Below are 27,839 nucleotides of genomic sequence, written 5' to 3' on the forward strand. Positions count from 1 at the left end.
ATCCATTGCACTAATGGATTGGTCATCAGCTGGCTGTCTATGTCCCGCATCAATATAGACCAAAGTACAGAGGGTTAGGCTATGCTATAGTGCACCTACCTGATGCATCAGAAGGTGCGAGGCCCTTGCTAAATTCTGTGCACAGACTTTGAGATCTATGCTTTAGACTGTATCTAAACCTGCTCCAACATGGACTGACATTCTGGCCTACTTTCAGCCGATGCGACTTGTCTGTCGCTGAACAGTCGCTTTTTATGTATTCAGCACCTATGTATAATGTTGTAAAAATGCTCTAGAAGCTAAAGTCGCAGAAATGTCACACATATTTGGCCTGCAACTTTCTGTGCGACAAATTCAGACAGGAAAAATCAGTATAAATCCTTAGAAAATTATCCCCCAGTGTCTCCATCTGCTGGCGGTATTGAATAAGCATTGCTGCACTGATGGGGTATGCATTAGACGAAAAAAAAGAAGAAAAAGAAGAATAATACGCCCAGAAAAGAGGCGAAAAGGAGAAAAACGTAAAAAAACGTGAAAAAAAAGTAAGAGGAAGAGAAGGGAAAAAAAGGTGGAAATGGGTTTAAAAGTGATTTCGGCGGAGAAATATATATATATATATATATATATATATATATATATATATATATATACGCGCACACACACACATATATATAAACGTATTCTCCGTTGAGATATTGCAGCCGCTGCTGTGTCCAGGCCCAGGAGCCTTAGCACTGTGCTGTGATGTCACTCAATACCACTGACATCACTAGGTGTAAACAACATCTCTCCTTTGCTGTGTATGTGACTATGGAGCTGTTTGGTGATGTCGTCTATTATGGCCTTCATAGAAGCAACAGGAGATTGTTGCATCCATCTAGAACCCTCAGAACTACAGTGCTATGATGTCACTCACTTCCACAGGCCTTGCAGAGTGTAAACAACAACAACCCAGCTTTGTTGTGTATGTAACCATAGGGATTGTGATGTCACCTAGAACCTTCACAGCAGCGACAGCTTTATGAGGAGCATCAGCACTGCTCTGCCTGAGCAGAACCATCACCGCCATAGGTTGTCAAATAACCCGGATTTAACCCACACAGGTAAGTCCAATGGGGTGCAGGCATGTCCTCTATGCTTACAGCTTCCCGTGGGTGTTGGTTTGATACCGTTTGGGGACAGCCAAGGAGGCATCTGCAGGCAACAAAGGTAGGTGTGTGCTTGTGTCTGTGTTTCCTATGCAGATCCTAAGCCCAGTGTCACATGCAAGTAGGAGGAGTAAGAAGGGTTCCTGGCAAATCCGGGTTATGGATTGCATTTAAAAAGGCCCCGTGGGAGTGCAATGGGCCCCTGTCTTGCTGCTTAGCAATAATGGTATGGGTTTAGGTTCTGCTGTGTGTACTGGTGGTTGACTGCCCCCCAGCCCAGAGTGTGCATGGAAAATTGTCTGGCAGCCTCCCTGACAGCAAGCAGTGATAGTGCCCATGAAGGGGACCTTGTTGGGCCCGCCCCTTTCACGGTTATCGCTTCTCGGCCTTTTGGCTAAGATCAAGTGTAGTATCTGTTCTTATCAGTTTAATATCTGATACGTCCCCTATCTGGGGACCATATATTAAATGGATTTTTGAGAACGGGGGCCGATTTCGAAGCTTGCTTCCGTCGCCCTATGCATTGACCCGATATGGCAGTATCTTCGGGTACAGTGCACCACCCCCTTACAGGGTTAAAAAGAAAGATTCCTACTTTCATTGCTACCTGCTTGCTGGCTAGCCAGCTAGCCAGCCCTGTGGGCCTTGCTGCTGCTGCTGCTGCTGCAGCCAAAAAACAAAAGGTGGTGCTGCTGCTGCTTCTGCTGCTTCTGCTTGTGTCTGGCCGCTGTTGGAGCGTCCAGGCACAGGACTTCTGCTGCTGCTGACTAAATGGCCTCCTTAATTGGATCATTTGAGTAGCCAGCACACCTGTGCAGGTAGGGCATGACATGATAGGCAGCTGCCTTGATAGCGGGTGGGTGCTGAATGTTCCTAATTGACAAAATAAGATTAATGCTTATGAAGAAATATAAAATCTCATCCCTTCCCCAATATCGCGCCACACCCCTACCCCTTAATTCCCTGGTTGAACTTGATGGACATATGTCTTTTTTCGACCGTACTAACTATGTAACTATGTAACATAACATGGGGGGGTCTCCTGGCTGTTCACACAGGTGTGTCATTGCTGTACATTGACCATGCATTGCTTCTGTGGTATTGCAAAGGCAAAGACAAATGCTTCCAGCCATCCATTGCACTAATGGATTGGTCATCAGCTGGCTGTCTATGTCCCGCATCAATATAGACCAAAGTACAGAGGGTTAGGCTATGCTATAGTGCACCTACCTGATGCATCAGAAGGTGCGAGGCCCTTGCTAAATTCTGTGCACAGACTTTGAGATCTATGCTTTAGACTGTATCTAAACCTGCTCCAACATGGACTGACATTCTGGCCTACTTTCAGCCGATGCGACTTGTCTGTCGCTGAACAGTCGCTTTTTATGTATTCAGCACCTATGTATAATGTTGTAAAAATGCTCTAGAAGCTAAAGTCGCAGAAATGTCACACATATTTGGCCTGCAACTTTCTGTGCGACAAATTCAGACAGGAAAAATCAGTATAAATCCTTAGAAAATTATCCCCCAGTGTCTCCATCTGCTGGCGGTATTGAATAAGCATTGCTGCACTGATGGGGTATGCATTAGACGAAAAAAAAGAAGAAAAAGAAGAATAATACGCCCAGAAAAGAGGCGAAAAGGAGAAAAACGTAAAAAAACGTGAAAAAAAAGTAAGAGGAAGAGAAGGGAAAAAAAGGTGGAAATGGGTTTAAAAGTGATTTCGGCGGAGAAATATATATATATATATATATATATATATATATATATACGCGCACACACACACATATATATAAACGTATTCTCCGTTGAGATATTGCAGCCGCTGCTGTGTCCAGGCCCAGGAGCCTTAGCACTGTGCTGTGATGTCACTCAATACCACTGACATCACTAGGTGTAAACAACATCTCTCCTTTGCTGTGTATGTGACTATGGAGCTGTTTGGTGATGTCGTCTATTATGGCCTTCATAGAAGCAACAGGAGATTGTTGCATCCATCTAGAACCCTAAGAACTACAGTGCTATGATGTCACTCACTTCCACAGGCCTTGCAGAGTGTAAACAACAACAACCCAGCTTTGTTGTGTATGTAACCATAGGGATTGTGATGTCACCTAGAACCTTCACAGCAGCGACAGCTTTATGAGGAGCATCAGCACTGCTCTGCCTGAGCAGAACCATCACCGCCATAGGTTGTCAAATAACCCGGATTTAACCCACACAGGTAAGTCCAATGGGGTGCAGGCATGTCCTCTATGCTTACAGCTTCCCGTGGGTGTTGGTTTGATACCGTTTGGGGACAGCCAAGGAGGCATCTGCAGGCAACAAAGGTAGGTGTGTGCTTGTGTGTGTGTTTCCTATGCAGATCCTAAGCCCAGTGTCACATGCAAGTAGGAGGAGTAAGAAGGGTTCCTGGCAAATCCGGGTTATGGATTGCATTTAAAAAGGCCCCGTGGGAGTGCAATGGGCCCCTGTCTTGCTGCTTAGCAATAATGGTATGGGTTTAGGTTCTGCTGTGTGTACTGGTGGTTGACTGCCCCCAGCCCAGAGTGTGCATGGAAAATTGTCTGGCAGCCTCCCTGACAGCAAGCAGTGATAGTGCCCATGAAGGGGACCTTGTTGGGCCCGCCCCTTTTACGGTTATCGCTTCTCGGCCTTTTGGCTAAGATCAAGTGTAGTATCTGTTCTTATCAGTTTAATATCTGATACGTCCCCTATCTGGGGACCATATATTAAATGGATTTTTGAGAACGGGGGCCGATTTCGAAGCTTGCTTCCGTCGCCCTATGCATTGACCCGATATGGCAGTATCTTCGGGTACAGTGCACCACCCCCTTACAGGGTTAAAAAGAAAGATTCCTACTTTCATTGCTACCTGCTTGCTGGCTAGCCAGCTAGCCAGCCCTGTGGGCCTTGCTGCTGCTGCTGCTGCTGCAGCCAAAAAACAAAAGGTGGTGCTGCTGCTGCTTCTGCTGCTTCTGCTTGTGTCTGGCCGCTGTTGGAGCGTCCAGGCACAGGACTTCTGCTGCTGCTGACTAAATGGCCTCCTTAATTGGATCATTTGAGTAGCCAGCACACCTGTGCAGGTAGGGCATGACATGATAGGCAGCTGCCTTGATAGCGGGTGGGTGCTGAATGTTCCTAATTGACAAAATAAGATTAATGCTTATGAAGAAATATAAAATCTCATCCCTTCCCCAATATCGCGCCACACCCCTACCCCTTAATTCCCTGGTTGAACTTGATGGACATATGTCTTTTTTCGACCGTACTAACTATGTAACTATGTAACATAACATGGGGGGGTCTCCTGGCTGTTCACACAGGTGTGTCATTGCTGTACATTGACCATGCATTGCTTCTGTGGTATTGCAAAGGCAAAGACAAATGCTTCCAGCCATCCATTGCACTAATGGATTGGTCATCAGCTGGCTGTCTATGTCCCGCATCAATATAGACCAAAGTACAGAGGGTTAGGCTATGCTATAGTGCACCTACCTGATGCATCAGAAGGTGCGAGGCCCTTGCTAAATTCTGTGCACAGACTTTGAGATCTATGCTTTAGACTGTATCTAAACCTGCTCCAACATGGACTGACATTCTGGCCTACTTTCAGCCGATGCGACTTGTCTGTCGCTGAACAGTCGCTTTTTATGTATTCAGCACCTATGTATAATGTTGTAAAAATGCTCTAGAAGCTAAAGTCGCAGAAATGTCACACATATTTGGCCTGCAACTTTCTGTGCGACAAATTCAGACAGGAAAAATCAGTATAAATCCTTAGAAAATTATCCCCCAGTGTCTCCATCTGCTGGCGGTATTGAATAAGCATTGCTGCACTGATGGGGTATGCATTAGACGAAAAAAAAGAAGAAAAAGAAGAATAATACGCCCAGAAAAGAGGCGAAAAGGAGAAAAACGTAAAAAAACGTGAAAAAAAAGTAAGAGGAAGAGAAGGGAAAAAAAGGTGGAAATGGGTTTAAAAGTGATTTCGGCGGAGAAATATATATATATATATATATATATATATATATATATATATATACGCGCACACACACACATATATATAAACGTATTCTCCGTTGAGATATTGCAGCCGCTGCTGTGTCCAGGCCCAGGAGCCTTAGCACTGTGCTGTGATGTCACTCAATACCACTGACATCACTAGGTGTAAACAACATCTCTCCTTTGCTGTGTATGTGACTATGGAGCTGTTTGGTGATGTCGTCTATTATGGCCTTCATAGAAGCAACAGGAGATTGTTGCATCCATCTAGAACCCTCAGAACTACAGTGCTATGATGTCACTCACTTCCACAGGCCTTGCAGAGTGTAAACAACAACAACCCAGCTTTGTTGTGTATGTAACCATAGGGATTGTGATGTCACCTAGAACCTTCACAGCAGCGACAGCTTTATGAGGAGCATCAGCACTGCTCTGCCTGAGCAGAACCATCACCGCCATAGGTTGTCAAATAACCCGGATTTAACCCACACAGGTAAGTCCAATGGGGTGCAGGCATGTCCTCTATGCTTACAGCTTCCCGTGGGTGTTGGTTTGATACCGTTTGGGGACAGCCAAGGAGGCATCTGCAGGCAACAAAGGTAGGTGTGTGCTTGTGTCTGTGTTTCCTATGCAGATCCTAAGCCCAGTGTCACATGCAAGTAGGAGGAGTAAGAAGGGTTCCTGGCAAATCCGGGTTATGGATTGCATTTAAAAAGGCCCCGTGGGAGTGCAATGGGCCCCTGTCTTGCTGCTTAGCAATAATGGTATGGGTTTAGGTTCTGCTGTGTGTACTGGTGGTTGACTGCCCCCCAGCCCAGAGTGTGCATGGAAAATTGTCTGGCAGCCTCCCTGACAGCAAGCAGTGATAGTGCCCATGAAGGGGACCTTGTTGGGCCCGCCCCTTTCACGGTTATCGCTTCTCGGCCTTTTGGCTAAGATCAAGTGTAGTATCTGTTCTTATCAGTTTAATATCTGATACGTCCCCTATCTGGGGACCATATATTAAATGGATTTTTGAGAACGGGGGCCGATTTCGAAGCTTGCTTCCGTCGCCCTATGCATTGACCCGATATGGCAGTATCTTCGGGTACAGTGCACCACCCCCTTACAGGGTTAAAAAGAAAGATTCCTACTTTCATTGCTACCTGCTTGCTGGCTAGCCAGCTAGCCAGCCCTGTGGGCCTTGCTGCTGCTGCTGCTGCTGCAGCCAAAAAACAAAAGGTGGTGCTGCTGCTGCTTCTGCTGCTTCTGCTTGTGTCTGGCCGCTGTTGGAGCGTCCAGGCACAGGACTTCTGCTGCTGCTGACTAAATGGCCTCCTTAATTGGATCATTTGAGTAGCCAGCACACCTGTGCAGGTAGGGCATGACATGATAGGCAGCTGCCTTGATAGCGGGTGGGTGCTGAATGTTCCTAATTGACAAAATAAGATTAATGCTTATGAAGAAATATAAAATCTCATCCCTTCCCCAATATCGCGCCACACCCCTACCCCTTAATTCCCTGGTTGAACTTGATGGACATATGTCTTTTTTCGACCGTACTAACTATGTAACTATGTAACATAACATGGGGGGGTCTCCTGGCTGTTCACACAGGTGTGTCATTGCTGTACATTGACCATGCATTGCTTCTGTGGTATTGCAAAGGCAAAGACAAATGCTTCCAGCCATCCATTGCACTAATGGATTGGTCATCAGCTGGCTGTCTATGTCCCGCATCAATATAGACCAAAGTACAGAGGGTTAGGCTATGCTATAGTGCACCTACCTGATGCATCAGAAGGTGCGAGGCCCTTGCTAAATTCTGTGCACAGACTTTGAGATCTATGCTTTAGACTGTATCTAAACCTGCTCCAACATGGACTGACATTCTGGCCTACTTTCAGCCGATGCGACTTGTCTGTCGCTGAACAGTCGCTTTTTATGTATTCAGCACCTATGTATAATGTTGTAAAAATGCTCTAGAAGCTAAAGTCGCAGAAATGTCACACATATTTGGCCTGCAACTTTCTGTGCGACAAATTCAGACAGGAAAAATCAGTATAAATCCTTAGAAAATTATCCCCCAGTGTCTCCATCTGCTGGCGGTATTGAATAAGCATTGCTGCACTGATGGGGTATGCATTAGACGAAAAAAAAGAAGAAAAAGAAGAATAATACGCCCAGAAAAGAGGCGAAAAGGAGAAAAACGTAAAAAAACGTGAAAAAAAAGTAAGAGGAAGAGAAGGGAAAAAAAGGTGGAAATGGGTTTAAAAGTGATTTCGGCGGAGAAATATATATATATATATATATATATATATATATATATATACGCGCACACACACACATATATATAAACGTATTCTCCGTTGAGATATTGCAGCCGCTGCTGTGTCCAGGCCCAGGAGCCTTAGCACTGTGCTGTGATGTCACTCAATACCACTGACATCACTAGGTGTAAACAACATCTCTCCTTTGCTGTGTATGTGACTATGGAGCTGTTTGGTGATGTCGTCTATTATGGCCTTCATAGAAGCAACAGGAGATTGTTGCATCCATCTAGAACCCTCAGAACTACAGTGCTATGATGTCACTCACTTCCACAGGCCTTGCAGAGTGTAAACAACAACAACCCAGCTTTGTTGTGTATGTAACCATAGGGATTGTGATGTCACCTAGAACCTTCACAGCAGCGACAGCTTTATGAGGAGCATCAGCACTGCTCTGCCTGAGCAGAACCATCACCGCCATAGGTTGTCAAATAACCCGGATTTAACCCACACAGGTAAGTCCAATGGGGTGCAGGCATGTCCTCTATGCTTACAGCTTCCCGTGGGTGTTGGTTTGATACCGTTTGGGGACAGCCAAGGAGGCATCTGCAGGCAACAAAGGTAGGTGTGTGCTTGTGTGTGTGTTTCCTATGCAGATCCTAAGCCCAGTGTCACATGCAAGTAGGAGGAGTAAGAAGGGTTCCTGGCAAATCCGGGTTATGGATTGCATTTAAAAAGGCCCCGTGGGAGTGCAATGGGCCCCTGTCTTGCTGCTTAGCAATAATGGTATGGGTTTAGGTTCTGCTGTGTGTACTGGTGGTTGACTGCCCCCAGCCCAGAGTGTGCATGGAAAATTGTCTGGCAGCCTCCCTGACAGCAAGCAGTGATAGTGCCCATGAAGGGGACCTTGTTGGGCCCGCCCCTTTTACGGTTATCGCTTCTCGGCCTTTTGGCTAAGATCAAGTGTAGTATCTGTTCTTATCAGTTTAATATCTGATACGTCCCCTATCTGGGGACCATATATTAAATGGATTTTTGAGAACGGGGGCCGATTTCGAAGCTTGCTTCCGTCGCCCTATGCATTGACCCGATATGGCAGTATCTTCGGGTACAGTGCACCACCCCCTTACAGGGTTAAAAAGAAAGATTCCTACTTTCATTGCTACCTGCTTGCTGGCTAGCCAGCTAGCCAGCCCTGTGGGCCTTGCTGCTGCTGCTGCTGCTGCAGCCAAAAAACAAAAGGTGGTGCTGCTGCTGCTTCTGCTGCTTCTGCTTGTGTCTGGCCGCTGTTGGAGCGTCCAGGCACAGGACTTCTGCTGCTGCTGACTAAATGGCCTCCTTAATTGGATCATTTGAGTAGCCAGCACACCTGTGCAGGTAGGGCATGACATGATAGGCAGCTGCCTTGATAGCGGGTGGGTGCTGAATGTTCCTAATTGACAAAATAAGATTAATGCTTATGAAGAAATATAAAATCTCATCCCTTCCCCAATATCGCGCCACACCCCTACCCCTTAATTCCCTGGTTGAACTTGATGGACATATGTCTTTTTTCGACCGTACTAACTATGTAACTATGTAACATAACATGGGGGGGTCTCCTGGCTGTTCACACAGGTGTGTCATTGCTGTACCTTGACCATGCATTGCTTCTGTGGTATTGCAAAGGCAAAGACAAATGCTTCCAGCCATCCATTGCACTAATGGATTGGTCATCAGCTGGCTGTCTATGTCCCGCATCAATATAGACCAAAGTACAGAGGGTTAGGCTATGCTATAGTGCACCTACCTGATGCATCAGAAGGTGCGAGGCCCTTGCTAAATTCTGTGCACAGACTTTGAGATCTATGCTTTAGACTGTATCTAAACCTGCTCCAACATGGACTGACATTCTGGCCTACTTTCAGCCGATGCGACTTGTCTGTCGCTGAACAGTCGCTTTTTATGTATTCAGCACCTATGTATAATGTTGTAAAAATGCTCTAGAAGCTAAAGTCGCAGAAATGTCACACATATTTGGCCTGCAACTTTCTGTGCGACAAATTCAGACAGGAAAAATCAGTATAAATCCTTAGAAAATTATCCCCCAGTGTCTCCATCTGCTGGCGGTATTGAATAAGCATTGCTGCACTGATGGGGTATGCATTAGACGAAAAAAAAGAAGAAAAAGAAGAATAATACGCCCAGAAAAGAGGCGAAAAGGAGAAAAACGTAAAAAAACGTGAAAAAAAAGTAAGAGGAAGAGAAGGGAAAAAAAGGTGGAAATGGGTTTAAAAGTGATTTCGGCGGAGAAATATATATATATATATATATATATATATATATATATATATATATATACGCGCACACACACACATATATATAAACGTATTCTCCGTTGAGATATTGCAGCCGCTGCTGTGTCCAGGCCCAGGAGCCTTAGCACTGTGCTGTGATGTCACTCAATACCACTGACATCACTAGGTGTAAACAACATCTCTCCTTTGCTGTGTATGTGACTATGGAGCTGTTTGGTGATGTCGTCTATTATGGCCTTCATAGAAGCAACAGGAGATTGTTGCATCCATCTAGAACCCTCAGAACTACAGTGCTATGATGTCACTCACTTCCACAGGCCTTGCAGAGTGTAAACAACAACAACCCAGCTTTGTTGTGTATGTAACCATAGGGATTGTGATGTCACCTATAACCTTCACAGCAGCGACAGCTTTATGAGGAGCATCAGCACTGCTCTGCCTGAGCAGAACCATCACCGCCATAGGTTGTCAAATAACCCGGATTTAACCCACACAGGTAAGTCCAATGGGGTGCAGGCATGTCCTCTATGCTTACAGCTTCCCGTGGGTGTTGGTTTGATACCGTTTGGGGACAGCCAAGGAGGCATCTGCAGGCAACAAAGGTAGGTGTGTGCTTGTGTGTGTGTTTCCTATGCAGATCCTAAGCCCAGTGTCACATGCAAGTAGGAGGAGTAAGAAGGGTTCCTGGCAAATCCGGGTTATGGATTGCATTTAAAAAGGCCCCGTGGGAGTGCAATGGGCCCCTGTCTTGCTGCTTAGCAATAATGGTATGGGTTTAGGTTCTGCTGTGTGTACTGGTGGTTGACTGCCCCCCAGCCCAGAGTGTGCATGGAAAATTGTCTGGCAGCCTCCCTGACAGCAAGCAGTGATAGTGCCCATGAAGGGGACCTTGTTGGGCCCGCCCCTTTCACGGTTATCGCTTCTCGGCCTTTTGGCTAAGATCAAGTGTAGTATCTGTTCTTATCAGTTTAATATCTGATACGTCCCCTATCTGGGGACCATATATTAAATGGATTTTTGAGAACGGGGGCCGATTTCGAAGCTTGCTTCCGTCGCCCTATGCATTGACCCGATATGGCAGTATCTTCGGGTACAGTGCACCACCCCCTTACAGGGTTAAAAAGAAAGATTCCTACTTTCATTGCTACCTGCTTGCTGGCTAGCCAGCTAGCCAGCCCTGTGGGCCTTGCTGCTGCTGCTGCTGCTGCTGCAGCCAAAAAACAAAAGGTGGTGCTGCTGCTGCTTCTGCTGCTTCTGCTTGTGTCTGGCCGCTGTTGGAGCGTCCAGGCACAGGACTTCTGCTGCTGCTGACTAAATGGCCTCCTTAATTGGATCATTTGAGTAGCCAGCACACCTGTGCAGGTAGGGCATGACATGATAGGCAGCTGCCTTGATAGCGGGTGGGTGCTGAATGTTCCTAATTGACAAAATAAGATTAATGCTTATGAAGAAATATAAAATCTCATCCCTTCCCCAATATCGCGCCACACCCCTACCCCTTAATTCCCTGGTTGAACTTGATGGACATATGTCTTTTTTCGACCGTACTAACTATGTAACTATGTAACATAACATGGGGGGGTCTCCTGGCTGTTCACACAGGTGTGTCATTGCTGTACATTGACCATGCATTGCTTCTGTGGTATTGCAAAGGCAAAGACAAATGCTTCCAGCCATCCATTGCACTAATGGATTGGTCATCAGCTGGCTGTCTATGTCCCGCATCAATATAGACTAAAGTACAGAGGGTTAGGCTATGCTATAGTGCACCTACCTGATGCATCAGAAGGTGCGAGGCCCTTGCTAAATTCTGTGCACAGACTTTGAGATCTATGCTTTAGACTGTATCTAAACCTGCTCCAACATGGACTGACATTCTGGCCTACTTTCAGCCGATGCGACTTGTCTGTCGCTGAACAGTCGCTTTTTATGTATTCAGCACCTATGTATAATGTTGTAAAAATGCTCTAGAAGCTAAAGTCGCAGAAATGTCACACATATTTGGCCTGCAACTTTCTGTGCGACAAATTCAGACAGGAAAAATCAGTATAAATCCTTAGAAAATTATCCCCCAGTGTCTCCATCTGCTGGCGGTATTGAATAAGCATTGCTGCACTGATGGGGTATGCATTAGACGAAAAAAAAGAAGAAAAAGAAGAATAATACGCCCAGAAAAGAGGCGAAAAGGAGAAAAACGTAAAAAAACGTGAAAAAAAAGTAAGAGGAAGAGAAGGGAAAAAAAGGTGGAAATGGGTTTAAAAGTGATTTCGGCGGAGAAATATATATATATATATATATATATATATATATATATATATATATATACGCGCACACACACACATATATATAAACGTATTCTCCGTTGAGATATTGCAGCCGCTGCTGTGTCCAGGCCCAGGAGCCTTAGCACTGTGCTGTGATGTCACTCAATACCACTGACATCACTAGGTGTAAACAACATCTCTCCTTTGCTGTGTATGTGACTATGGAGCTGTTTGGTGATGTCGTCTATTACGGCCTTCATAGAAGCAACAGGAGATTGTTGCATCCATCTAGAACCCTCAGAACTACAGTGCTATGATGTCACTCACTTCCACAGGCCTTGCAGAGTGTAAACAACAACAACCCAGCTTTGTTGTGTATGTAACCATAGGGATTGTGATGTCACCTATAACCTTCACAGCAGCGACAGCTTTATGAGGAGCATCAGCACTGCTCTGCCTGAGCAGAACCATCACCGCCATAGGTTGTCAAATAACCCGGATTTAACCCACACAGGTAAGTCCAATGGGGTGCAGGCATGTCCTCTATGCTTACAGCTTCCCGTGGGTGTTGGTTTGATACCGTTTGGGGACAGCCAAGGAGGCATCTGCAGGCAACAAAGGTAGGTGTGTGCTTGTGTGTGTGTTTCCTATGCAGATCCTAAGCCCAGTGTCACATGCAAGTAGGAGGAGTAAGAAGGGTTCCTGGCAAATCCGGGTTATGGATTGCATTTAAAAAGGCCCCGTGGGAGTGCAATGGGCCCCTGTCTTGCTGCTTAGCAATAATGGTATGGGTTTAGGTTCTGCTGTGTGTACTGGTGGTTGACTGCCCCCCAGCCCAGAGTGTGCATGGAAAATTGTCTGGCAGCCTCCCTGACAGCAAGCAGTGATAGTGCCCATGAAGGGGACCTTGTTGGGCCCGCCCCTTTCACGGTTATCGCTTCTCGGCCTTTTGGCTAAGATCAAGTGTAGTATCTATTCTTATCAGTTTAATATCTGATACGTCCCCTATCTGGGGACCATATATTAAATGGATTTTTGAGAACGGGGGCCGATTTCGAAGCTTGCTTCCGTCGCCCTATGCATTGACCCGATATGGCAGTATCTTCGGGTACAGTGCACCACCCCCTTACAGGGTTAAAAAGAAAGATTCCTACTTTCATTGCTACCTGCTTGCTGGCTAGCCAGCTAGCCAGCCCTGTGGGCCTTGCTGCTGCTGCTGCTGCTGCTGCAGCCAAAAAACAAAAGGTGGTGCTGCTGCTGCTTCTGCTGCTTCTGCTTGTGTCTGGCCGCTGTTGGAGCGTCCAGGCACAGGACTTCTGCTGCTGCTGACTAAATGGCCTCCTTAATTGGATCATTTGAGTAGCCAGCACACCTGTGCAGGTAGGGCATGACATGATAGGCAGCTGCCTTGATAGCGGGTGGGTGCTGAATGTTCCTAATTGACAAAATAAGATTAATGCTTATGAAGAAATATAAAATCTCATCCCTTCCCCAATATCGCGCCACACCCCTACCCCTTAATTCCCTGGTTGAACTTGATGGACATATGTCTTTTTTCGACCGTACTAACTATGTAACTATGTAACATAACATGGGGGGGTCTCCTGGCTGTTCACACAGGTGTGTCATTGCTGTACATTGACCATGCATTGCTTCTGTGGTATTGCAAAGGCAAAGACAAATGCTTCCAGCCATCCATTGCACTAATGGATTGGTCATCAGCTGGCTGTCTATGTCCCGCATCAATATAGACTAAAGTACAGAGGGTTAGGCTATGCTATAGTGCACCTACCTGATGCATCAGAAGGTGCGAGGCCCTTGCTAAATTCTGTGCACAGACTTTGAGATCTATGCTTTAGACTGTATCTAAACCTGCTCCAACATGGACTGACATTCTGGCCTACTTTCAGCCGATGCGACTTGTCTGTCGCTGAACAGTCGCTTTTTATGTATTCAGCACCTATGTATAATGTTGTAAAAATGCTCTAGAAGCTAAAGTCGCAGAAATGTCACACATATTTGGCCTGCAACTTTCTGTGCGACAAATTCAGACAGGAAAAATCAGTATAAATCCTTAGAAAATTATCCCCCAGTGTCTCCATCTGCTGGCGGTATTGAATAAGCATTGCTGCACTGATGGGGTATGCATTAGACGAAAAAAAAGAAGAAAAAGAAGAATAATACGCCCAGAAAAGAGGCGAAAAGGAGAAAAACTTAAAAAAACGTGAAAAAAAAGTAAGAGGAAGAGAAGGGAAAAAAAGGTGGAAATGGGTTTAAAAGTGATTTCGGCGGAGAAATATATATATATATATATATATATATATATATATATATATACGCGCACACACACACATATATATAAACGTATTCTCCGTTGAGATATTGCAGCCGCTGCTGTGTCCAGGCCCAGGAGCCTTAGCACTGTGCTGTGATGTCACTCAATACCACTGACATCACTAGGTGTAAACAACATCTCTCCTTTGCTGTGTATGTGACTATGGAGCTGTTTGGTGATGTCGTCTATTATGGCCTTCATAGAAGCAACAGGAGATTGTTGCATCCATCTAGAACCCTCAGAACTACAGTGCTATGATGTCACTCACTTCCACAGGCCTTGCAGAGTGTAAACAACAACAACCCAGCTTTGTTGTGTATGTAACCATAGGGATTGTGATGTCACCTAGAACCTTCACAGCAGCGACAGCTTTATGAGGAGCATCAGCACTGCTCTGCCTGAGCAGAACCATCACCGCCATAGGTTGTCAAATAACCCGGATTTAACCCACACAGGTAAGTCCAATGGGGTGCAGGCATGTCCTCTATGCTTACAGCTTCCCGTGGGTGTTGGTTTGATACCGTTTGGGGACAGCCAAGGAGGCATCTGCAGGCAACAAAGGTAGGTGTGTGCTTGTGTGTGTGTTTCCTATGCAGATCCTAAGCCCAGTGTCACATGCAAGTAGGAGGAGTAAGAAGGGTTCCTGGCAAATCCGGGTTATGGATTGCATTTAAAAAGGCCCCGTGGGAGTGCAATGGGCCCCTGTCTTGCTGCTTAGCAATAATGGTATGGGTTTAGGTTCTGCTGTGTGTACTGGTGGTTGACTGCCCCCCAGCCCAGAGTGTGCATGGAAAATTGTCTGGCAGCCTCCCTGACAGCAAGCAGTGATAGTGCCCATGAAGGGGACCTTGTTGGGCCCGCCCCTTTTACGGTTATCGCTTCTCGGCCTTTTGGCTAAGATCAAGTGTAGTATCTGTTCTTATCAGTTTAATATCTGATACGTCCCCTATCTGGGGACCATATATTAAATGGATTTTTGAGAACGGGGGCCGATTTCGAAGCTTGCTTCCGTCGCCCTATGCATTGACCCGATATGGCAGTATCTTCGGGTACAGTGCACCACCCCCTTACAGGGTTAAAAAGAAAGATTCCTACTTTCATTGCTACCTGCTTGCTGGCTAGCCAGCTAGCCAGCCCTGTGGGCCTTGCTGCTGCTGCTGCTGCTGCAGCCAAAAAACAAAAGGTGGTGCTGCTGCTGCTTCTGCTGCTTCTGCTTGTGTCTGGCCGCTGTTGGAGCGTCCAGGCACAGGACTTCTGCTGCTGCTGACTAAATGGCCTCCTTAATTGGATCATTTGAGTAGCCAGCACACCTGTGCAGGTAGGGCATGACATGATAGGCAGCTGCCTTGATAGCGGGTGGGTGCTGAATGTTCCTAATTGACAAAATAAGATTAATGCTTATGAAGAAATATAAAATCTCATCCCTTCCCCAATATCGCGCCACACCCCTACCCCTTAATTCCCTGGTTGAACTTGATGGACATATGTCTTTTTTCGACCGTACTAACTATGTAACTATGTAACATAACATGGGGGGGTCTCCTGGCTGTTCACACAGGTGTGTCATTGCTGTACATTGACCATGCATTGCTTCTGTGGTATTGCAAAGGCAAAGACAAATGCTTCCAGCCATCCATTGCACTAATGGATTGGTCATCAGCTGGCTGTCTATGTCCCGCATCAATATAGACCAAAGTACAGAGGGTTAGGCTATGCTATAGTGCACCTACCTGATGCATCAGAAGGTGCGAGGCCCTTGCTAAATTCTGTGCACAGACTTTGAGATCTATGCTTTAGACTGTATCTAAACCTGCTCCAACATGGACTGACATTCTGGCCTACTTTCAGCCGATGCGACTTGTCTGTCGCTGAACAGTCGCTTTTTATGTATTCAGCACCTATGTATAATGTTGTAAAAATGCTCTAGAAGCTAAAGTCGCAGAAATGTCACACATATTTGGCCTGCAACTTTCTGTGCGACAAATTCAGACAGGAAAAATCAGTATAAATCCTTAGAAAATTATCCCCCAGTGTCTCCATCTGCTGGCGGTATTGAATAAGCATTGCTGCACTGATGGGGTATGCATTAGACGAAAAAAAAGAAGAAAAAGAAGAATAATACGCCCAGAAAAGAGGCGAAAAGGAGAAAAACGTAAAAAAACGTGAAAAAAAAGTAAGAGGAAGAGAAGGGAAAAAAAGGTGGAAATGGGTTTAAAAGTGATTTCGGTGGAGAAATATATATATATATATATATATATATATATATATATATATATATATATATATACGCGCACACACACACATATATATAAACGTATTCTCCGTTGAGATATTGCAGCCGCTGCTGTGTCCAGGCCCAGGAGCCTTAGCACTGTGCTGTGATGTCACTCAATACCACTGACATCACTAGGTGTAAACAACATCTCTCCTTTGCTGTGTATGTGACTATGGAGCTGTTTGGTGATGTCGTCTATTATGGCCTTCATAGAAGCAACAGGAGATTGTTGCATCCATCTAGAACCCTCAGAACTACAGTGCTATGATGTCACTCACTTCCACAGGCCTTGCAGAGTGTAAACAACAACAACCCAGCTTTGTTGTGTATGTAACCATAGGGATTGTGATGTCACCTAGAACCTTCACAGCAGCGACAGCTTTATGAGGAGCATCAGCACTGCTCTGCCTGAGCAGAACCATCACCGCCATAGGTTGTCAAATAACCCGGATTTAACCCACACAGGTAAGTCCAATGGGGTGCAGGCATGTCCTCTATGCTTACAGCTTCCCGTGGGTGTTGGTTTGATACCGTTTGGGGACAGCCAAGGAGGCATCTGCAGGCAACAAAGGTAGGTGTGTGCTTGTGTGTGTGTTTCCTATGCAGATCCTAAGCCCAGTGTCACATGCAAGTAGGAGGAGTAAGAAGGGTTCCTGGCAAATCCGGGTTATGGATTGCATTTAAAAAGGCCCCGTGGGAGTGCAATGGGCCCCTGTCTTGCTGCTTAGCAATAATGGTATGGGTTTAGGTTCTGCTGTGTGTACTGGTGGTTGACTGCCCCCCAGCCCAGAGTGTGCATGGAAAATTGTCTGGCAGCCTCCCTGACAGCAAGCAGTGATAGTGCCCATGAAGGGGACCTTGTTGGGCCCGCCCCTTTCACGGTTATCGCTTCTCGGCCTTTTGGCTAAGATCAAGTGTAGTATCTGTTCTTATCAGTTTAATATCTGATACGTCCCCTATCTGGGGACCATATATTAAATGGATTTTTGAGAACGGGGGCCGATTTCGAAGCTTGCTTCCGTCGCCCTATGCATTGACCCGATATGGCAGTATCTTCGGGTACAGTGCACCACCCCCTTACAGGGTTAAAAAGAAAGATTCCTACTTTCATTGCTACCTGCTTGCTGGCTAGCCAGCTAGCCAGCCCTGTGGGCCTTGCTGCTGCTGCTGCTGCTGCAGCCAAAAAACAAATGGTGGTGCTGCTGCTGCTTCTGCTGCTTCTGCTTGTGTCTGGCCGCTGTTGGAGCGTCCAGGCACAGGACTTCTGCTGCTGCTGACTAAATGGCCTCCTTAATTGGATCATTTGAGTAGCCAGCACACCTGTGCAGGTAGGGCATGACATGATAGGCAGCTGCCTTGATAGCGGGTGGGTGCTGAATGTTCCTAATTGACAAAATAAGATTAATGCTTATGAAGAAATATAAAATCTCATCCCTTCCCCAATATCGCGCCACACCCCTACCCCTTAATTCCCTGGTTGAACTTGATGGACATATGTCTTTTTTCGACCGTACTAACTATGTAACTATGTAACATAACATGGGGGGGTCTCCTGGCTGTTCACACAGGTGTGTCATTGCTGTACATTGACCATGCATTGCTTCTGTGGTATTGCAAAGGCAAAGACAAATGCTTCCAGCCATCCATTGCACTAATGGATTGGTCATCAGCTGGCTGTCTATGTCCCGCATCAATATAGACTAAAGTACAGAGGGTTAGGCTATGCTATAGTGCACCTACCTGATGCATCAGAAGGTGCGAGGCCCTTGCTAAATTCTGTGCACAGACTTTGAGATCTATGCTTTAGACTGTATCTAAACCTGCTCCAACATGGACTGACATTCTGGCCTACTTTCAGCCGATGCGACTTGTCTGTCGCTGAACAGTCGCTTTTTATGTATTCAGCACCTATGTATAATGTTGTAAAAATGCTCTAGAAGCTAAAGTCGCAGAAATGTCACACATATTTGGCCTGCAACTTTCTGTGCGACAAATTCAGACAGGAAAAATCAGTATAAATCCTTAGAAAATTATCCCCCAGTGTCTCCATCTGCTGGCGGTATTGAATAAGCATTGCTGCACTGATGGGGTATGCATTAGACGAAAAAAAAGAAGAAAAAGAAGAATAATACGCCCAGAAAAGAGGCGAAAAGGAGAAAAACGTAAAAAAAAACGTGAAAAAAAAGTAAGAGGAAGAGAAGGGAAAAAAAGGTGGAAATGGGTTTAAAAGTGATTTCGGCGGAGAAATATATATATATATATATATATATATATATACGCGCACACACACACATATATATAAACGTATTCTCCGTTGAGATATTGCAGCCGCTGCTGTGTCCAGGCCCAGGAGCCTTAGCACTGTGCTGTGATGTCACTCAATACCACTGACATCACTAGGTGTAAACAACATCTCTCCTTTGCTGTGTATGTGACTATGGAGCTGTTTGGTGATGTCGTCTATTATGGCCTTCATAGAAGCAACAGGAGATTGTTGCATCCATCTAGAACCCTCAGAACTACAGTGCTATGATGTCACTCACTTCCACAGGCCTTGCAGAGTGTAAACAACAACAACCCAGCTTTGTTGTGTATGTAACCATAGGGATTGTGATGTCACCTAGAACCTTCACAGCAGCGACAGCTTTATGAGGAGCATCAGCACTGCTCTGCCTGAGCAGAACCATCACCGCCATAGGTTGTCAAATAACCCGGATTTAACCCACACAGGTAAGTCCAATGGGGTGCAGGCATGTCCTCTATGCTTACAGCTTCCCGTGGGTGTTGGTTTGATACCGTTTGGGGACAGCCAAGGAGGCATCTGCAGGCAACAAAGGTAGGTGTGTGCTTGTGTGTGTGTTTCCTATGCAGATCCTAAGCCCAGTGTCACATGCAAGTAGGAGGAGTAAGAAGGGTTCCTGGCAAATCCGGGTTATGGATTGCATTTAAAAAGGCCCCGTGGGAGTGCAATGGGCCCCTGTCTTGCTGCTTAGCAATAATGGTATGGGTTTAGGTTCTGCTGTGTGTACTGGTGGTTGACTGCCCCCCAGCCCAGAGTGTGCATGGAAAATTGTCTGGCAGCCTCCCTGACAGCAAGCAGTGATAGTGCCCATGAAGGGGACCTTGTTGGGCCCGCCCCTTTCACGGTTATCGCTTCTCGGCCTTTTGGCTAAGATCAAGTGTAGTATCTGTTCTTATCAGTTTAATATCTGATACGTCCCCTATCTGGGGACCATATATTAAATGGATTTTTGAGAACGGGGGCCGATTTCGAAGCTTGCTTCCGTCGCCCTATGCATTGACCCGATATGGCAGTATCTTCGGGTACAGTGCACCACCCCCTTACAGGGTTAAAAAGAAAGATTCCTACTTTCATTGCTACCTGCTTGCTGGCTAGCCAGCTAGCCAGCCCTGTGGGCCTTGCTGCTGCTGCTGCTGCTGCAGCCAATAAACAAAAGGTGGTGCTGCTGCTGCTTCTGCTGCTTCTGCTTGTGTCTGGCCGCTGTTGGAGCGTCCAGGCACAGGACTTCTGCTGCTGCTGACTAAATGGCCTCCTTAATTGGATCATTTGAGTAGCCAGCACACCTGTGCAGGTAGGGCATGACATGATAGGCAGCTGCCTTGATAGCGGGTGGGTGCTGAATGTTCCTAATTGACAAAATAAGATTAATGCTTATGAAGAAATATAAAATCTCATCCCTTCCCCAATATCGCGCCACACCCCTACCCCTTAATTCCCTGGTTGAACTTGATGGACATATGTCTTTTTTCGACCGTACTAACTATGTAACTATGTAACATAACATGGGGGGGTCTCCTGGCTGTTCACACAGGTGTGTCATTGCTGTACATTGACCATGCATTGCTTCTGTGGTATTGCAAAGGCAAAGACAAATGCTTCCAGCCATCCATTGCACTAATGGATTGGTCATCAGCTGGCTGTCTATGTCCCGCATCAATATAGACCAAAGTACAGAGGGTTAGGCTATGCTATAGTGCACCTACCTGATGCATCAGAAGGTGCGAGGCCCTTGCTAAATTCTGTGCACAGACTTTGAGATCTATGCTTTAGACTGTATCTAAACCTGCTCCAACATGGACTGACATTCTGGCCTACTTTCAGCCGATGCGACTTGTCTGTCGCTGAACAGTCGCTTTTTATGTATTCAGCACCTATGTATAATGTTGTAAAAATGCTCTAGAAGCTAAAGTCGCAGAAATGTCACACATATTTGGCCTGCAACTTTCTGTGCGACAAATTCAGACAGGAAAAATCAGTATAAATCCTTAGAAAATTATCCCCCAGTGTCTCCATCTGCTGGCGGTATTGAATAAGCATTGCTGCACTGATGGGGTATGCATTAGACGAAAAAAAAGAAGAAAAAGAAGAATAATACGCCCAGAAAAGAGGCGAAAAGGAGAAAAACGTAAAAAAAACGTGAAAAAAAAGTAAGAGGAAGAGAAGGGAAAAAAAGGTGGAAATGGGTTTAAAAGTGATTTCGGCGGAGAAATATATATATATATATATATATATATATATATATATATATATACGCGCACACACACACATATATATAAACGTATTCTCCGTTGAGATATTGCAGCCGCTGCTGTGTCCAGGCCCAGGAGCCTTAGCACTGTGCTGTGATGTCACTCAATACCACTGACATCACTAGGTGTAAACAACATCTCTCCTTTGCTGTGTATGTGACTATGGAGCTGTTTGGTGATGTCGTCTATTATGGCCTTCATAGAAGCAACAGGAGATTGTTGCATCCATCTAGAACCCTCAGAACTACAGTGCTATGATGTCACTCACTTCCACAGGCCTTGCAGAGTGTAAACAACAACAACCCAGCTTTGTTGTGTATGTAACCATAGGGATTGTGATGTCACCTAGAACCTTCACAGCAGCGACAGCTTTATGAGGAGCATCAGCACTGCTCTGCCTGAGCAGAACCATCACCGCCATAGGTTGTCAAATAACCCGGATTTAACCCACACAGGTAAGTCCAATGGGGTGCAGGCATGTCCTCTATGCTTACAGCTTCCCGTGGGTGTTGGTTTGATACCGTTTGGGGACAGCCAAGGAGGCATCTGCAGGCAACAAAGGTAGGTGTGTGCTTGTGTGTGTGTTTCCTATGCAGATCCTAAGCCCAGTGTCACATGCAAGTAGGAGGAGTAAGAAGGGTTCCTGGCAAATCCGGGTTATGGATTGCATTTAAAAAGGCCCCGTGGGAGTGCAATGGGCCCCTGTCTTGCTGCTTAGCAATAATGGTATGGGTTTAGGTTCTGCTGTGTGTACTGGTGGTTGACTGCCCCCCAGCCCAGAGTGTGCATGGAAAATTGTCTGGCAGCCTCCCTGACAGCAAGCAGTGATAGTGCCCATGAAGGGGACCTTGTTGGGCCCGCCCCTTTCACGGTTATCGCTTCTCGGCCTTTTGGCTAAGATCAAGTGTAGTATCTGTTCTTATCAGTTTAATATCTGATACGTCCCCTATCTGGGGACCATATATTAAATGGATTTTTGAGAACGGGGGCCGATTTCGAAGCTTGCTTCCGTCGCCCTATGCATTGACCCGATATGGCAGTATCTTCGGGTACAGTGCACCACCCCCTTACAGGGTTAAAAAGAAAGATTCCTACTTTCATTGCTACCTGCTTGCTGGCTAGCCAGCTAGCCAGCCCTGTGGGCCTTGCTGCTGCTGCTGCTGCTGCAGCCAAAAAACAAATGGTGGTGCTGCTGCTGCTTCTGCTGCTTCTGCTTGTGTCTGGCCGCTGTTGGAGCGTCCAGGCACAGGACTTCTGCTGCTGCTGACTAAATGGCCTCCTTAATTGGATCATTTGAGTAGCCAGCACACCTGTGCAGGTAGGGCATGACATGATAGGCAGCTGCCTTGATAGCGGGTGGGTGCTGAATGTTCCTAATTGACAAAATAAGATTAATGCTTATGAAGAAATATAAAATCTCATCCCTTCCCCAATATCGCGCCACACCCCTACCCCTTAATTCCCTGGTTGAACTTGATGGACATATGTCTTTTTTCGACCGTACTAACTATGTAACTATGTAACATAACATGGGGGGGTCTCCTGGCTGTTCACACAGGTGTGTCATTGCTGTACATTGACCATGCATTGCTTCTGTGGTATTGCAAAGGCAAAGACAAATGCTTCCAGCCATCCATTGCACTAATGGATTGGTCATCAGCTGGCTGTCTATGTCCCGCATCAATATAGACTAAAGTACAGAGGGTTAGGCTATGCTATTGTGCACCTACCTGATGCATCAGAAGGTGCGAGGCCCTTGCTAAATTCTGTGCACAGACTTTGAGATCTATGCTTTAGACTGTATCTAAACCTGCTCCAACATGGACTGACATTCTGGCCTACTTTCAGCCGATGCGACTTGTCTGTCGCTGAACAGTCGCTTTTTATGTATTCAGCACCTATGTATAATGTTGTAAAAATGCTCTAGAAGCTAAAGTCGCAGAAATGTCACACATATTTGGCCTGCAACTTTCTGTGCGACAAATTCAGACAGGAAAAATCAGTATAAATCCTTAGAAAATTATCCCCCAGTGTCTCCATCTGCTGGCGGTATTGAATAAGCATTGCTGCACTGATGGGGTATGCATTAGACGAAAAAAAAGAAGAAAAAGAAGAATAATACGCCCAGAAAAGAGGCGAAAAGGAGAAAAACGTAAAAAAAAACGTGAAAAAAAAGTAAGAGGAAGAGAAGGGAAAAAAAGGTGGAAATGGGTTTAAAAGTGATTTCGGCGGAGAAATATATATATATATATATATATATATATATATATATATATATACGCGCACACACACACATATATATAAACGTATTCTCCGTTGAGATATTGCAGCCGCTGCTGTGTCCAGGCCCAGGAGCCTTAGCACTGTGCTGTGATGTCACTCAATACCACTGACATCACTAGGTGTAAACAACATCTCTCCTTTGCTGTGTATGTGACTATGGAGCTGTTTGGTGATGTCGTCTATTATGGCCTTCATAGAAGCAACAGGAGATTGTTGCATCCATCTAGAACCCTCAGAACTACAGTGCTATGATGTCACTCACTTCCACAGGCCTTGCAGAGTGTAAACAACAACAACCCAGCTTTGTTGTGTATGTAACCATAGGGATTGTGATGTCACCTAGAACCTTCACAGCAGCGACAGCTTTATGAGGAGCATCAGCACTGCTCTGCCTGAGCAGAACCATCACCGCCATAGGTTGTCAAATAACCCGGATTTAACCCACACAGGTAAGTCCAATGGGGTGCAGGCATGTCCTCTATGCTTACAGCTTCCCGTGGGTGTTGGTTTGATACCGTTTGGGGACAGCCAAGGAGGCATCTGCAGGCAACAAAGGTAGGTGTGTGCTTGTGTGTGTGTTTCCTATGCAGATCCTAAGCCCAGTGTCACATGCAAGTAGGAGGAGTAAGAAGGGTTCCTGGCAAATCCGGGTTATGGATTGCATTTAAAAAGGCCCCGTGGGAGTGCAATGGGCCCCTGTCTTGCTGCTTAGCAATAATGGTATGGGTTTAGGTTCTGCTGTGTGTACTGGTGGTTGACTGCCCCCCAGCCCAGAGTGTGCATGGAAAATTGTCTGGCAGCCTCCCTGACAGCAAGCAGTGATAGTGCCCATGAAGGGGACCTTGTTGGGCCCGCCCCTTTCACGGTTATCGCTTCTCGGCCTTTTGGCTAAGATCAAGTGTAGTATCTGTTCTTATCAGTTTAATATCTGATACGTCCCCTATCTGGGGACCATATATTAAATGGATTTTTGAGAACGGGGGCCGATTTCGAAGCTTGCTTCCGTCGCCCTATGCATTGACCCGATATGGCAGTATCTTCGGGTACAGTGCACCACCCCCTTACAGGGTTAAAAAGAAAGATTCCTACTTTCATTGCTACCTGCTTGCTGGCTAGCCAGCTAGCCAGCCCTGTGGGCCTTGCTGCTGCTGCTGCTGCTGCAGCCAAAAAACAAATGGTGGTGCTGCTGCTGCTTCTGCTGCTTCTGCTTGTGTCTGGCCGCTGTTGGAGCGTCCAGGCACAGGACTTCTGCTGCTGCTGACTAAATGGCCTCCTTAATTGGATCATTTGAGTAGCCAGCACACCTGTGCAGGTAGGGCATGACATGATAGGCAGCTGCCTTGATAGCGGGTGGGTGCTGAATGTTCCTAATTGACAAAATAAGATTAATGCTTATGAAGAAATATAAAATCTCATCCCTTCCCCAATATCGCGCCACACCCCTACCCCTTAATTCCCTGGTTGAACTTGATGGACATATGTCTTTTTTCGACCGTACTAACTATGTAACTATGTAACATAACATGGGGGGGTCTTCTGGCTGTTCACACAGGTGTGTCATTGCTGTACATTGACCATGCATTGCTTCTGTGGTATTGCAAAGGCAAAGACAAATGCTTCCAGCCATCCATTGCACTAATGGATTGGTCATCAGCTGGCTGTCTATGTCCCGCATCAATATAGACTAAAGTACAGAGGGTTAGGCTATGCTATAGTGCACCTACCTGATGCATCAGAAGGTGCGAGGCCCTTGCTAAATTCTGTGCACAGACTTTGAGATCTATGCTTTAGACTGTATCTAAACCTGCTCCAACATGGACTGACATTCTGGCCTACTTTCAGCCGATGCGACTTGTCTGTCGCTGAACAGTCGCTTTTTATGTATTCAGCACCTATGTATAATGTTGTAAAAATGCTCTAGAAGCTAAAGTCGCAGAAATGTCACACATATTTGGCCTGCAACTTTCTGTGCGACAAATTCAGACAGGAAAAATCAGTATAAATCCTTAGAAAATTATCCCCCAGTGTCTCCATCTGCTGGCGGTATTGAATAAGCATTGCTGCACTGATGGGGTATGCATTAGACGAAAAAAAAGAAGAAAAAGAAGAATAATACGCCCAGAAAAGAGGCGAAAAGGAGAAAAACGTAAAAAAAAACGTGAAAAAAAAGTAAGAGGAAGAGAAGGGAAAAAAAGGTGGAAATGGGTTTAAAAGTGATTTCGGCGGAGAAATATATATATATATATATATATATATATACGCGCACACACACACATATATATAAACGTATTCTCCGTTGAGATATTGCAGCCGCTGCTGTGTCCAGGCCCAGGAGCCTTAGCACTGTGCTGTGATGTCACTCAATACCACTGACATCACTAGGTGTAAACAACATCTCTCCTTTGCTGTGTATGTGACTATGGAGCTGTTTGGTGATGTCGTCTATTATGGCCTTCATAGAAGCAACAGGAGATTGTTGCATCCATCTAGAACCCTCAGAACTACAGTGCTATGATGTCACTCACTTCCACAGGCCTTGCAGAGTGTAAACAACAACAACCCAGCTTTGTTGTGTATGTAACCATAGGGATTGTGATGTCACCTAGAACCTTCACAGCAGCGACAGCTTTATGAGGAGCATCAGCACTGCTCTGCCTGAGCAGAACCATCACCGCCATAGGTTGTCAAATAACCCGGATTTAACCCACACAGGTAAGTCCAATGGGGTGCAGGCATGTCCTCTATGCTTACAGCTTCCCGTGGGTGTTGGTTTGATACCGTTTGGGGACAGCCAAGGAGGCATCTGCAGGCAACAAAGGTAGGTGTGTGCTTGTGTGTGTGTTTCCTATGCAGATCCTAAGCCCAGTGTCACATGCAAGTAGGAGGAGTAAGAAGGGTTCCTGGCAAATCCGGGTTATGGATTGCATTTAAAAAGGCCCCGTGGGAGTGCAATGGGCCCCTGTCTTGCTGCTTAGCAATAATGGTATGGGTTTAGGTTCTGCTGTGTGTACTGGTGGTTGACTGCCCCCCAGCCCAGAGTGTGCATGGAAAATTGTCTGGCAGCCTCCCTGACAGCAAGCAGTGATAGTGCCCATGAAGGGGACCTTGTTGGGCCCGCCCCTTTCACGGTTATCGCTTCTCGGCCTTTTGGCTAAGATCAAGTGTAGTATCTGTTCTTATCAGTTTAATATCTGATACGTCCCCTATCTGGGGACCATATATTAAATGGATTTTTGAGAACGGGGGCCGATTTCGAAGCTTGCTTCCGTCGCCCTATGCATTGACCCGATATGGCAGTATCTTCGGGTACAGTGCACCACCCCCTTACAGGGTTAAAAAGAAAGATTCCTACTTTCATTGCTACCTGCTTGCTGGCTAGCCAGCTAGCCAGCCCTGTGGGCCTTGCTGCTGCTGCTGCTGCTGCAGCCAAAAAACAAAAGGTGGTGCTGCTGCTGCTTCTGCTGCTTCTGCTTGTGTCTGGCCGCTGTTGGAGCGTCCAGGCACAGGACTTCTGCTGCTGCTGACTAAATGGCCTCCTTAATTGGATCATTTGAGTAGCCAGCACACCTGTGCAGGTAGGGCATGACATGATAGGCAGCTGCCTTGATAGCGGGTGGGTGCTGAATGTTCCTAATTGACAAAATAAGATTAATGCTTATGAAGAAATATAAAATCTCATCCCTTCCCCAATATCGCGCCACACCCCTACCCCTTAATTCCCTGGTTGAACTTGATGGACATATGTCTTTTTTCGACCGTACTAACTATGTAACTATGTAACATAACATGGGGGGGTCTCCTGGCTGTTCACACAGGTGTGTCATTGCTGTACATTGACCATGCATTGCTTCTGTGGTATTGCAAAGGCAAAGACAAATGCTTCCAGCCATCCATTGCACTAATGGATTGGTCATCAGCTGGCTGTCTATGTCCCGCATCAATATAGACCAAAGTACAGAGGGTTAGGCTATGCTATAGTGCACCTACCTGATGCATCAGAAGGTGCGAGGCCCTTGCTAAATTCTGTGCACAGACTTTGAGATCTATGCTTTAGACTGTATCTAAACCTGCTCCAACATGGACTGACATTCTGGCCTACTTTCAGCCGATGCGACTTGTCTGTCGCTGAACAGTCGCTTTTTATGTATTCAGCACCTATGTATAATGTTGTAAAAATGCTCTAGAAGCTAAAGTCGCAGAAATGTCACACATATTTGGCCTGCAACTTTCTGTGCGACAAATTCAGACAGGAAAAATCAGTATAAATCCTTAGAAAATTATCCCTTAGTGTCTCCATCTGCTGGCGGTATTGAATAAGCATTGCTGCACTGATGGGGTATGCATTAGACGAAAAAAAAGAAGAAAAAGAAGAATAATACGCCCAGAAAAGAGGCGAAAAGGAGAAAAACGTAAAAAAACGTGAAAAAAAAGT

At 45.9% G+C, this 27,839-nt stretch overlaps 12 non-coding genes across 12 annotated transcripts; all 12 read left to right on the forward strand.

The window, feature by feature from the left end:
• The first annotated feature begins 1,522 nt into the window (after nucleotides 1-1,522).
• Nucleotides 1,523-1,713, forward strand: LOC130332422 (U2 spliceosomal RNA). Its single transcript, XR_008875116.1, has one exon. It is a non-coding gene; the product is annotated as a U2 spliceosomal RNA (small nuclear RNA).
• Nucleotides 1,714-3,790: 2,077 nt separating this feature from the next.
• On the forward strand, nucleotides 3,791-3,981 carry LOC130332434 (U2 spliceosomal RNA). The gene has a single exon (XR_008875127.1). It is a non-coding gene; the product is annotated as a U2 spliceosomal RNA (small nuclear RNA).
• Nucleotides 3,982-6,065: 2,084 nt separating this feature from the next.
• On the forward strand, nucleotides 6,066-6,256 carry LOC130332446 (U2 spliceosomal RNA). The gene has a single exon (XR_008875138.1). It is a non-coding gene; the product is annotated as a U2 spliceosomal RNA (small nuclear RNA).
• Nucleotides 6,257-8,335: 2,079 nt separating this feature from the next.
• LOC130332330 (U2 spliceosomal RNA) lies at nucleotides 8,336-8,526 on the forward strand. The gene has a single exon (XR_008875037.1). It is a non-coding gene; the product is annotated as a U2 spliceosomal RNA (small nuclear RNA).
• A 2,088-nt stretch (nucleotides 8,527-10,614) lies between these two features.
• Nucleotides 10,615-10,805, forward strand: LOC130332343 (U2 spliceosomal RNA). Its single transcript, XR_008875048.1, has one exon. It is a non-coding gene; the product is annotated as a U2 spliceosomal RNA (small nuclear RNA).
• A 2,091-nt stretch (nucleotides 10,806-12,896) lies between these two features.
• Nucleotides 12,897-13,087, forward strand: LOC130332390 (U2 spliceosomal RNA). The gene has a single exon (XR_008875091.1). It is a non-coding gene; the product is annotated as a U2 spliceosomal RNA (small nuclear RNA).
• A 2,085-nt stretch (nucleotides 13,088-15,172) lies between these two features.
• LOC130332355 (U2 spliceosomal RNA) lies at nucleotides 15,173-15,363 on the forward strand. The gene has a single exon (XR_008875059.1). It is a non-coding gene; the product is annotated as a U2 spliceosomal RNA (small nuclear RNA).
• A 2,094-nt stretch (nucleotides 15,364-17,457) lies between these two features.
• Nucleotides 17,458-17,648, forward strand: LOC130332367 (U2 spliceosomal RNA). Its single transcript, XR_008875070.1, has one exon. It is a non-coding gene; the product is annotated as a U2 spliceosomal RNA (small nuclear RNA).
• A 2,074-nt stretch (nucleotides 17,649-19,722) lies between these two features.
• LOC130332379 (U2 spliceosomal RNA) lies at nucleotides 19,723-19,913 on the forward strand. Its single transcript, XR_008875081.1, has one exon. It is a non-coding gene; the product is annotated as a U2 spliceosomal RNA (small nuclear RNA).
• Nucleotides 19,914-21,998: 2,085 nt separating this feature from the next.
• Nucleotides 21,999-22,189, forward strand: LOC130332391 (U2 spliceosomal RNA). The gene has a single exon (XR_008875092.1). It is a non-coding gene; the product is annotated as a U2 spliceosomal RNA (small nuclear RNA).
• A 2,086-nt stretch (nucleotides 22,190-24,275) lies between these two features.
• On the forward strand, nucleotides 24,276-24,466 carry LOC130332404 (U2 spliceosomal RNA). The gene has a single exon (XR_008875101.1). It is a non-coding gene; the product is annotated as a U2 spliceosomal RNA (small nuclear RNA).
• Nucleotides 24,467-26,538: 2,072 nt separating this feature from the next.
• Nucleotides 26,539-26,729, forward strand: LOC130332407 (U2 spliceosomal RNA). The gene has a single exon (XR_008875102.1). It is a non-coding gene; the product is annotated as a U2 spliceosomal RNA (small nuclear RNA).
• Nucleotides 26,730-27,839: the final 1,110 nt, after the last annotated feature.

The sequence above is a fragment of the Hyla sarda genome, unplaced genomic scaffold (genome assembly GCF_029499605.1).
Source record: "Hyla sarda isolate aHylSar1 unplaced genomic scaffold, aHylSar1.hap1 scaffold_376, whole genome shotgun sequence".
In the NCBI taxonomy this organism is placed as follows: Eukaryota; Metazoa; Chordata; class Amphibia; order Anura; family Hylidae; genus Hyla; species Hyla sarda.